This window comes from Tachysurus vachellii, chromosome 7 (genome assembly GCF_030014155.1).
Source record: "Tachysurus vachellii isolate PV-2020 chromosome 7, HZAU_Pvac_v1, whole genome shotgun sequence".
Taxonomy (NCBI): Eukaryota; Metazoa; Chordata; class Actinopteri; order Siluriformes; family Bagridae; genus Tachysurus; species Tachysurus vachellii.
Window position 1 is genome coordinate 31,349,997 of NC_083466.1, and position 10,379 is coordinate 31,360,375.

The 10,379-nt window shown below is 38.3% G+C and overlaps 1 pseudogene; it reads right to left on the reverse strand.

Annotated features, from left to right (window-relative positions):
- Positions 1-4,084: 4,084 nt before the first annotated feature.
- Positions 4,085-8,655, reverse strand: LOC132849286 (piwi-like protein 1; annotated as a pseudogene).
- Between the last annotated feature and the right edge of the window lie 1,724 nt (positions 8,656-10,379).

Below are 10,379 nucleotides of genomic sequence, written 5' to 3' on the forward strand. Positions count from 1 at the left end.
ACACCACATCGAGCCCAAACTACCCTATGTCCAATGGGCTAGCAGAAAGCTCTGTGAAAATTGTGAAGACTCTCATGATAAAAAGTCAAAGTTTAATGATTTACAGGAGTGCTCCACTACAAAATGGCTTATCCCAGCTCAGATGTTGATGGGTCGACAGATACGTACCAACTTACCAATTCATAAGGACTTATTAACACCTGCTGGTACAGACAAGATTAAAGCCACAAAACATGTACACAAAAACAAGCAAAAAAGACATGACAACAAGAAAGCAAAATCTCTGCAAAATCTCAAACCTGGAGATAAAGTTTGCATCCTGAATCACGCAACAGGCACCTGGACACAAGGTCACGTGGAAAGAGAAATAGTTCAACGCTCCTATGAGATTCAAACAGAGGGTGGTGCAACTCTCAGAAGGAACCGAGTGGACTTAAGACCACAAGTGACTATTGAAGAAACAGATCTACAACCAAATGACTTTGGGAAGTCTGATATAGCCACTGGTGAACAAGCTCTTAACAGTTCCAAGGACCATACAGACTCAGATGTAACAAAAGAGGTCACAGTTTCTCCTGGAAATAATTGCAGGCCAAAGCGTAATGCAAGACCTCCTGAAAGGCTTATTGAAGTTTGCTAAAGAGAGTGATTGTAAAAGTCTCAAGTTGTTGTAAGAATGCACAGCTATAATACAGTTGTTCTGTTATTGTCATGAAAAGGTTTTTTGGATGACATGGTGGGCAAAATATACATTACATTTTCACAAATGTAAGGCTGATCACACAGAATGGTGATAATTCTATAATTTTTGATTTATAAGCATTCAAGTCAATTTGACCTGAAAAAACAAAAAACAAAAAAAAACAGATTTTATTATTTGCTGACATTAAAAATGGTCAAAATGGTTTCCTGTCCTGGCTTTGAAATATACCAGCCTGTAATTGTGCATCAACTTTTGTGCCTCTATAGTGAAAATTCAAAAAATTTTTTTACTAGAAAATGAGGCATTTTGCATATTGAGGTTTATTATAGCAATTATTACAAATTTTTTTGCAAAATATATGTTAATGTTGGAAACAAGTTAGACCAAAAATGCTGAAAAAAAAAGGCTATCATATATACTTCATTTTTATCATGGATATATACACTAGATGTCGCCTTGTATACGGCAGTACATTGGAACGAATGCGTCAACTGAGCCGCCATCTTGGTACAGGGACCCCCTCCTCTTAATGCATCAGCGTCAATGTAGGCAAAATAATAAAATCACCATAAATCATGAATGTCATTTCTAGTTTTTTTTTTTGGTTCGTTCCAAAGGTCAGACACGTATTTATCATTGAGTCCAGAGAAAATGTAAGGTTTTGATATTAAGATAATCTACTTTTTCACAATATAATGCATAGTGCTAGTAGGTGTAAGTTTATTAGTTACATTGTGATGAACAATCACTACTTACCTTATAGCCTACTGCATGTAACACTGCTACAATGGTGTGACTATACGTGTTTATTTAAATTGTGTTGGTTTATTAAATATGATACACAAAGCAATTTGCAGGTGGAAGCAAATCACAAATTTGAGAGGAACATAATGTGAAAGTTAGATATTTGAGGTGCCAAAGACTGTTCAATCTTTTAGTTATTCTTTTCCAGCAATATTTTTGCCACATTAAATAAGTAAAGTCTCACAAACCAAAAAAAAAAAAAAAAAAAAAAAAAAACCACACAAACCCCCCCCACAAAGTTTGACTGAGGCTGAACTGCCAACCTAACTGGTGACATCCTTCCAGGCCTGTCTGCTGAGTTAACCATTAAAACTAAGTGTTTCATGTCCCTGCAACTTGTCCATGACTGACGTCTCTGTTTATCACTTGGGAAACTACAAACAGATTCAGATTATTTTATTTAATACCATGTCAGCAATCAAAAGCTATTTCCATGGCAAAAATTTAATTACAGAAGACTAATTAGTGTGATATATATTTAAGTAGCCTAGTAGTTGTCTCAACATCTGCAAGCAATCAATCAATACCTGACTGTCAAATCATTCATCAAATCTTCAGTACAATTTAAAAACCTTCTGACTATTTATTAACATAGAACTGAACATATGTATGATTGTAGATATGTATAACGTTCTCTCATTATGTTTTGTCTAAATAAAACACGAGCTTCGGCATTAACACAACTTTTATTAATAACCACTTTTAGCACACTTCAGTACCGCGTGGTGCTTCTATCTCTGGTGTTACCTCGTCTAATGTCCGGTAGGGAAACAAGTAAACTGGAACTAATAATACGTGATCAGACACAACATCATGTTCTCGCTTTTAAAAAGAAAATGACGTTTATTTAACTTAAGTAAAGTTAGTCACATATTCACAGGTTGGAGTTTCCCGAGTCAATAACTCCTGAGCTAAACGCTCTTATTACACAAATAACACCTCTTTTTCTACCGTAGTAATGTAGAGACGCAGCTACAACACAATTCTCCTCAATATCAGCTTTAATCTGCGGTCCACAGAATACATAAGTCTCTATGTGCAGACGGCTGACAGACAGATTCCAAGGGACCGTCTGTAAAGTGCTGGTGACAGTGAAGTGTGTGAGCTGGTAACAGTACAGTGTGTTACAGTACAGTGTATTACAGTACAGTGTATTACAGTACAGTGTATTACAGTACAGTGTGTGTGTGAGCTGGTGACAGTACAGTGAAGTTATTGACTGTTTTTGTAGTATTCGCTTTTCGGGTTTTGCACTTTACAGACATAGGTGTGAGGAGTTTGTAATCCTGTAGCAGTGAAAGATCTCGCTAATGGATGCACAATGACATTCATTATCAGGATAAACCACAAAGAAGGGGTTTGAACCCTTATTGTATTACAGAACTACCTTCTTCCCTCGACAGTGAGAAAGCCAGGAAGAGAGAGAGAGAGAGAGAGAGAGTAGAGCTTCTTGGTCACATTGGCATTTTTCTTGATTTTGACCATCAGCTGCTTGAGCTCCTCTTTGGTCCCTAAATAAAGGACACAGAAATCAGATGTTACGTTGTGCAGAGTTAAACAAGTAAAAACATACTTGAGTGTAGACCAGAGGTTGGTCAGCGCAGAATGTCCATAAAACAAGTTAGTTCTTGTTTTCATTTGCGTTTATAGCAGCTGTAAATCTGCATTTGCAACAACAAGTGAAAGCAAGACTACCGATGGGAGTGAAGACAACAGAGCGCACGTTATATGTGGCAAAGCACACTTACTGCATCTTCTACATCTCACCATGATTTACACTGGTGAAGTGTTTAAAGCAGATGAATGCGTGTATTTGAAGTCGGGAAAGGTGAGGTTTCCTTCGCATGTTTCCTGAAGGATACATTAGGGGTGTGTGTGTGTGTGTGCAATTTGATTGTTTTTACTGCTCAGTACACAAGCACGGTATATTTAGTCTGAACTGCACAAGTGTGTGTGTGTGCATTTGAAACAATGCCTTCAGCCAGCGCTGTGACACAAACCGAGCATTGTACATTAGCTTCCATGACACAAAGTGCTGCAGATGTCCTTAACAGAATGAATTATTTTCAGAAATTATTTTCCATCAATCACATGCAGTAATCAAGACATTTGTATCTCATTAAAACTTTTCTCCAGTGAAAAAGCTTTCCAATAGCTATATTTGATTAAAACTGATTTGGGAGCAGGGACATATGCATGAGATGGAGGTTTTATTTTTGTGTGTGTGTTTTTCGTGTATTATTGAGTGTGTACGCACTTTCGTCAGGGTTGGGAGCTGAGAGGATCATACTGTGCTTCTTTTTCACTTTGTTCACCTGCGAGGGAATTTTAGAAATGTTACCTCCTTACTTCCTCCACCTGAAACACATTCAGTCAATTTGTTCAGACAAACTTATGTATTCAATTCCATTTTATTTTTTTATTAATAGTACTTTTCTTGATTTTACATTTCTTACACTATGTCCTTTAACAGTTTAGTGATTTGACCGAAATTCCGCATCATTTATAAATGACTTTAGTGATGAATGTAAACAAAGATGTTTGTACCTGTCTGAAAAAGCCTTCCATAAAGCCACCTCAATCCACTGGAACCACAACGCTGCCATCTTCTTCATCGATAGGCCTCCCCTACAATCAGGAATCATAGAATACACAAATAAAATAGAAATTTCTTGGTTTTTTAAATAGAAAACTAGATTTTTTAAAACTTTGATGTTGGCTTGAGGAAGCAAGAAATGGACCACGGGTCAGCAATAATTTTGGAGGCGAGTGGACATAAGGTGCCAAAACCTTTGGAGGCGAGTGGACAGAAAGGGTGCTAATACCTTTGCAGGCGAGAGGATACGAGTATGTGACGTTGCGAGAATGCACATAATCCAGTTCTCCTTATTACATCAAGCGTTTTCATACGTCACACGTGAACGTTGCGGCAGATTTGCGATTCCGTTCATATAGGGGGTTGACGTGCACGTGTTTGTTGTCACGTGACATCATTAGAACACCCGTGTTGAAGTTCTCGACATGGTGCTGGGCATTTAAAGTGCTGAGCATTTTAAGATGTCACGTGTGTCTGGTGACGTAACATTGTGTAAGCTGGTCTTTCTAACTAACAAGACAGGAATAGCGCCAGTATGTTCAATCAAGATTGCAGCCAAGCCTTTTCACATGCTTGTTGCAGATCCCATTTTTGACCACAAGGTGCAATAATAAGTATCTGCAGCTACATGGGGCAGACTGCAAAGCTGCCCCTAATGATTACGCAACATCTACTGTAGAATAGAAAGAAATCAGCTTGTAAACAGATAGCAACCGTTTTACAATGGCTGGTCACTCGAAATATGTCTGTATTATTAGTGCCTCATGTAGGGAGTTGGAATTATAAGGACTTTTGAAGATTAAACTTTTGACTCTGAGATATCTTGAACCTTTTAGAGGGCGTGAATTTCTCCAATCCTAGTTCTTAAGTCTGCACACTGTACACAGTCAGTCAAGGTGTGAGTCAGACATTCAATCAGACAACTAATTAAACCTGTCCATTAATCAGTCAGACAATCAGTCAGACACTCTGTCTGCCATTCATTCACAGTCAGATATTCAGTCATATAAACTTTAGAAAAGCATTTAAATCCTAATCCACGTTTCGCAGAATGACAAAAGTATTCAAAATATACAGAGAAGGTACAAACAAACAAGATCCCATACTACAAAACTCTTGTTTTTGAGTGTGTATGTAAAAATGTGGGTGTCACTTAACCCCCATATGCTATGTGTAATTCACTGCGTAAATCCTGCGCTGCTCTGCTCTGCGCTGCGTAAAAGCTGCGCTACTCGAACACATCCAAGGCCAAACCCTACACAATTCTCGGATTCCTTCATAACCGCAATTCCCCACGGATCACAACTGTGTTCTGTTCACTATTTAGTGCACTACTGATCGAAAATGGCCGTCGTTTGGGCTTCAGCCTGGATATTATGGGTGACCTGACGATAGCATCTGAAAAACAGTTTAAACCCGGCTTTGAACAATAAAAAAAACTGTTGCATTTCATATTACTTCACTTACCGACTTCAGCTCAGCCAGACGGTTCGGTCAAATTAAAACGTTATATATTTACCTACACAGAATAAATGTGTGTAAACACTGTGTGTAAAGATGAACAACCGCTACAATTAACACCATGGCAACCAGTGGAAAACATGCCAGAAATACCTACTAGCGTGTAGTTATGGCTAATCTTTAACTCTGCATTTACTTTATTTTTTTATTTATTTTTTAGACTTTTTGACTTCAGCCATCATGCACTAGATTATTATTTGTCTCGATTTACAAAACATTCCCATAAAATCTTGGTAGAAGTCTGTAACAATGCAATATGATGCGTTCTCCCATTTAGATCAGACGATGCGAATAGACCTGCGATCAAAGAAAATGTCTACATCCTGCTTACTTCGTCAATCGGCATGATAAACAAGAATTATAAACATATGAACACAAACGTGCATGTAGCTTTTACCTGCCAGTTATAATACAGGTGACAAAGCTTGTAGGTGAGTCTCTGCATGTGGTCTGGTTTGAGGCCACTGCTGTCGTACACCACGTTGTAGTGAGTAGGGGTGAGGCTGCCCATGCGCACGGCCTGACTCACAATGAAGAAGTCGTACCTGACAAATCAAGCCATCGGCATTTTAAAACACAAACTGCAACTGGAAACTGGGAACAGAATGACAGCTGACAGCCAGAGAAAGAAAAGAAAACATCAATTCACTCACATCTAAACATTTAAGATCAATTAAAAATCTAAACGCACCACTCAGGCCGCGTTACTTCGGTGTCGATGACCGTCCCAGGAGGAGGGTGAAAAATCTGGAAGCAATGCGTTTTTTCACCACCACCATGGTCAGCTTGGGCCTGAACACAGAAACAGTAGTGGGTGAAAGTATTGTAAGTCAATTGTAAATGACTGACTTTTACTGCTAAATATAACTACACTGCAGTCACAGTGCCATATGCCATATAGATATCCGGAGTTTAGCAAAAAGTAAAGCAAAAAGACTGCAGTGTGACAAGATACACGATGAGCAGTTTCGGCACAGAGGACGTCACACACCCTGCAGAGTCCATCGACGATCTCTTGACCACGGCTCTGTAAGACACACTTTGAAAAAAAAGTGCTTGAGGAACAGAACTGTACCGGGATCTCGATGCTCCACAGCTCTCCTCCCATCTTGCAGTTCATCTGCAGGGCGATTTTTGTGGCTATGGTCATGAGGGCCTGAGGTGTTGCACTGCTCTTTTTAACAGTTAGGACATGATAGATTACTTTGGATAAAATAGATGCTCTTGACACTCTACTAACATACGCTATGATGAATGAAACAAGCTTTTAAATAGCTCTGTGTTCCAATTCAAAAGAGGTTTATTTGTTAAGATGATACACTCTTCTCTCTAATTGATCAACTGCAGCTAAATATTGATGACATTAGGAAAAAGTTCTGCACTACCCAACTGATGACCGGTGTTTCAACATTATTTCTGACATTGATCAAATGCAGTTACACACTAACGTCCCTTTCATGAAGTCAATTAGCCCATGAGACAGAAATTCTCTGTAACTCCCAAAAATTCCTTTCCCAACACTGGTTAAGTGAGTTGCCTCACATTCCTGACCTCTGCATTTGGATGCCCATGGGCCCAGACACTTTGTTGAGGGCCTGCATCCGGGAGTGAGCGATGTCAGCGTTACGGCGCGTAAAGAACATCGGCCAGTTTCCGAGAGGTATGGCGTTGATCAGAGGTCCTCGCATCTCTTTAGACCAATCCGCGACCCATGGGTTGTACTCGTACTGCACAAACACAAACACAAATACACAAATATACTTGATTCAGCAAGACTGAGACACAAGCGCATACCATTTTGTGTGTTCGTTCTGTGGTTCCTCTTACGGCTCTTGCTCCATGGATGATCCTCTCAGCAGGAAGGACTCTTCCAGTCAGATTCAGCATCTTGTTCTCAAAGCTTAGACCCCATCTACCGAGTGCATCCTGAGCGCTGGCGTTCCTGGAAGAGATTCGCTTTGAACAACGAGGCTATTTTATTTGAACGTTAACAACACAATATGTTCTTGATATCATGTAAATTTGTTTGCTACAAACACAGGAGGAATTTAAATTACCTACCATTCGGCTATTTAGACTGTAGTCAGAATCAAACTATATGTTCAGGCATGTGTTACGTAGAAGAATCTCTGTAAATACACAACCCATATGGACACTGCATACTTGCAGTGAATCGAATATCCACACGCTTTTCTAACAACTCTAGAGCGCTTCTCTCGTTGTTGACTGTTAAGTGCATATTTCACTATACAAGTTAAAGCGCAGTCGCATTTATTACTTGCTTATTTTGCTAACGAATCTGTTGAGGCGGTTCTCCCGCTGTTCTGGGGACAGTCTGGTGTGAGTGGCAAGATCCCTCATGATGGTAAAATCGTTGCGCATGTTATCAGTCAGACCTGCGCAAATGACAATAATGAGCACAATAAGAAGTTGTCCACAATGATTAAGTGTCTGGTTCTCCTAGCCCTCAGACAGACCTGTGAGGTAGCAGAACTCCGGGACGAGTAAGGCAGGACCTGGTGGAGGAGCTCTTGTAGGGCCCATTCTTTTAACATGACTGATCAGCAGTACCTGATTCTCATCAGTGATCTGCAGATCGTATTGCTAAAAATCCGCAAAGAAAACAGAAACCAGGCTCAAGCATAAATGCAGAAACCACAAGCGTCATTATAACTCCTACCTACCTTCATATAGTAACCATTGAAACTTCTATCAGTGTCTCCTTTCTTGAAGGTGTTATTGGGCCCCAAGCGATGTCATCAACCCTGTAGGTCTTGTTGTTATACCTTTGAATTTTTTTTTAGTAAAGCATAGATGCACAATCAGCATATCAAATACTTAAATACTGTAGCACTCGTGTTAATTATTATAATGACACCGATTTGTAATGCTCTAACTACGCTAATGTGCGTTTAAAGGAGCCTAGTGTTGATGCGTGTTATTACTTGGTGAGGACGACGACTCCGACTAGCACTTTGGTGCAGACGTCAACAAAGCGCTGGTCTCCACACTGCTGTCTCAGACTGCACATGAACTGTGAGTAAACATTTGAAGTGACGTTTCATATAAGAGCTCGTTCTGAGCTGAGATCTCGTGATTGTTTATGTGAAAATTTGAAACTGAAAATTTCAATTCATTTTTAAGATTCATAAGTAATTTGACATTCTGCAAGTGAAAAGGTTATTCATTTTTTCTTTACTGTTGTAAATTATTTTTTTTTTAATTTTTAATTTTTTAAATTTCATGTAATTGATTATTTGTTTTTTATGATTAATTATTACCTCTTTTTAAATAGTGTTTAATTTCTTTATCACTACCTGCTGTTTTACTGAGAGCTGTCAGGGAGAAGGGCGTCTCACTTACAGAGAGAGAGAGAGAGAGAGAGAGAGAGAGAGAGAGAGAGAGAGAGAGAGAGTGAGAGAGAGAGAGAGAGAGTGAGAGAGTGAGAGAGTGAGAGAGAGAGAGAGAGAGAGAGAGAGAGAGAGAGAGAGAGAGAGAGAGAGAGAGACAGAGAGAGAGCTTGTGCCAGGCCAGATCATGACACAGATATTGGGAGTCTCACATGCACAAGGGAACATAGCAACAGCAACAAGTCTAAAAAAGATGGGGCTGTCTACTCTCAAGAGCTGTAATTCCTAAACCTAAAGCTGAGAGACTTTCAGCCCACTATAAATATACAGCCTGAATATGTTTTGGTAAATACCTAAAAAAAAAAAAACCTAAAATTGTGCCTGTGTCCAAATATATATGGACCTAACTGTATATGAAAACTGTAATCTAGTTTGAAAGATTATCAGTCAAGAACTAAATGTATTGTTGCAATTTTGACATTTGGCCAACAACATATAAGATCAAATAGTATTCATAACAGTAAGTTTTAATTATGTACTTTATTGCTTTTATATTAGTTTTCTTCTTGTTGACAGTAGGAGTAGAAAAAAAAAATATACTACTACTAATAATAATAGTAACCTGCAACTATTTCTAACCATTGTGAGGTTTTTTTTTTTATCACAATTTACTACTTTTATTACTATTACTACTATTACTACTACTACTATTACTACTACTACTACTATTACTAATAATAATAATAATAATATTTGCTACAAATTAGATTTCTAAGACGTGAGCAACCTTAGTTTCCTTAACATGGCCACACAATGGTGGTCATTATCCATCCACAACACTATTATGTATTTTTTTTATACATTTATTTGTTTATTTTATAGCATATTAATGATTTAATCTATGTGATCTACTACTATTACCACCACTACAACGACTAATACTACAACTACTAATAATATTAATAACAGCAGCAACAGCACTACTACTACTTAAAGGAGCAAATTGTAGGAGAAAATAGAAGCAAAACTGGTATTCAAACCAGAATTCTAGAGTTCTGTACCTGAGGTCATAATTAGCTCATAATAATCAACACTGGTGATTCTCGCTCTCTTTCTGTTTAAACACAAACACAAAACAAAGCATAAACACTTTTTTCTTTAACGCATTTCATCCACGCTACTATATTTTAATTTGTAATTACAAATTAGATAATAATAACACAGCCTTCTGCTTCTTTACTCAGTAAGGCAATAATCTTATTTTACCAGCTCCAGTTGGACTCTGCTTCATTAAATATTCAGATATACTAAGAGATGATGACTACATGTGATCTTTGAGGACAAAAACCTCATCATCAACACAACATTTATCAGACTGTATATTTATATTCACACCCTCCAGTGT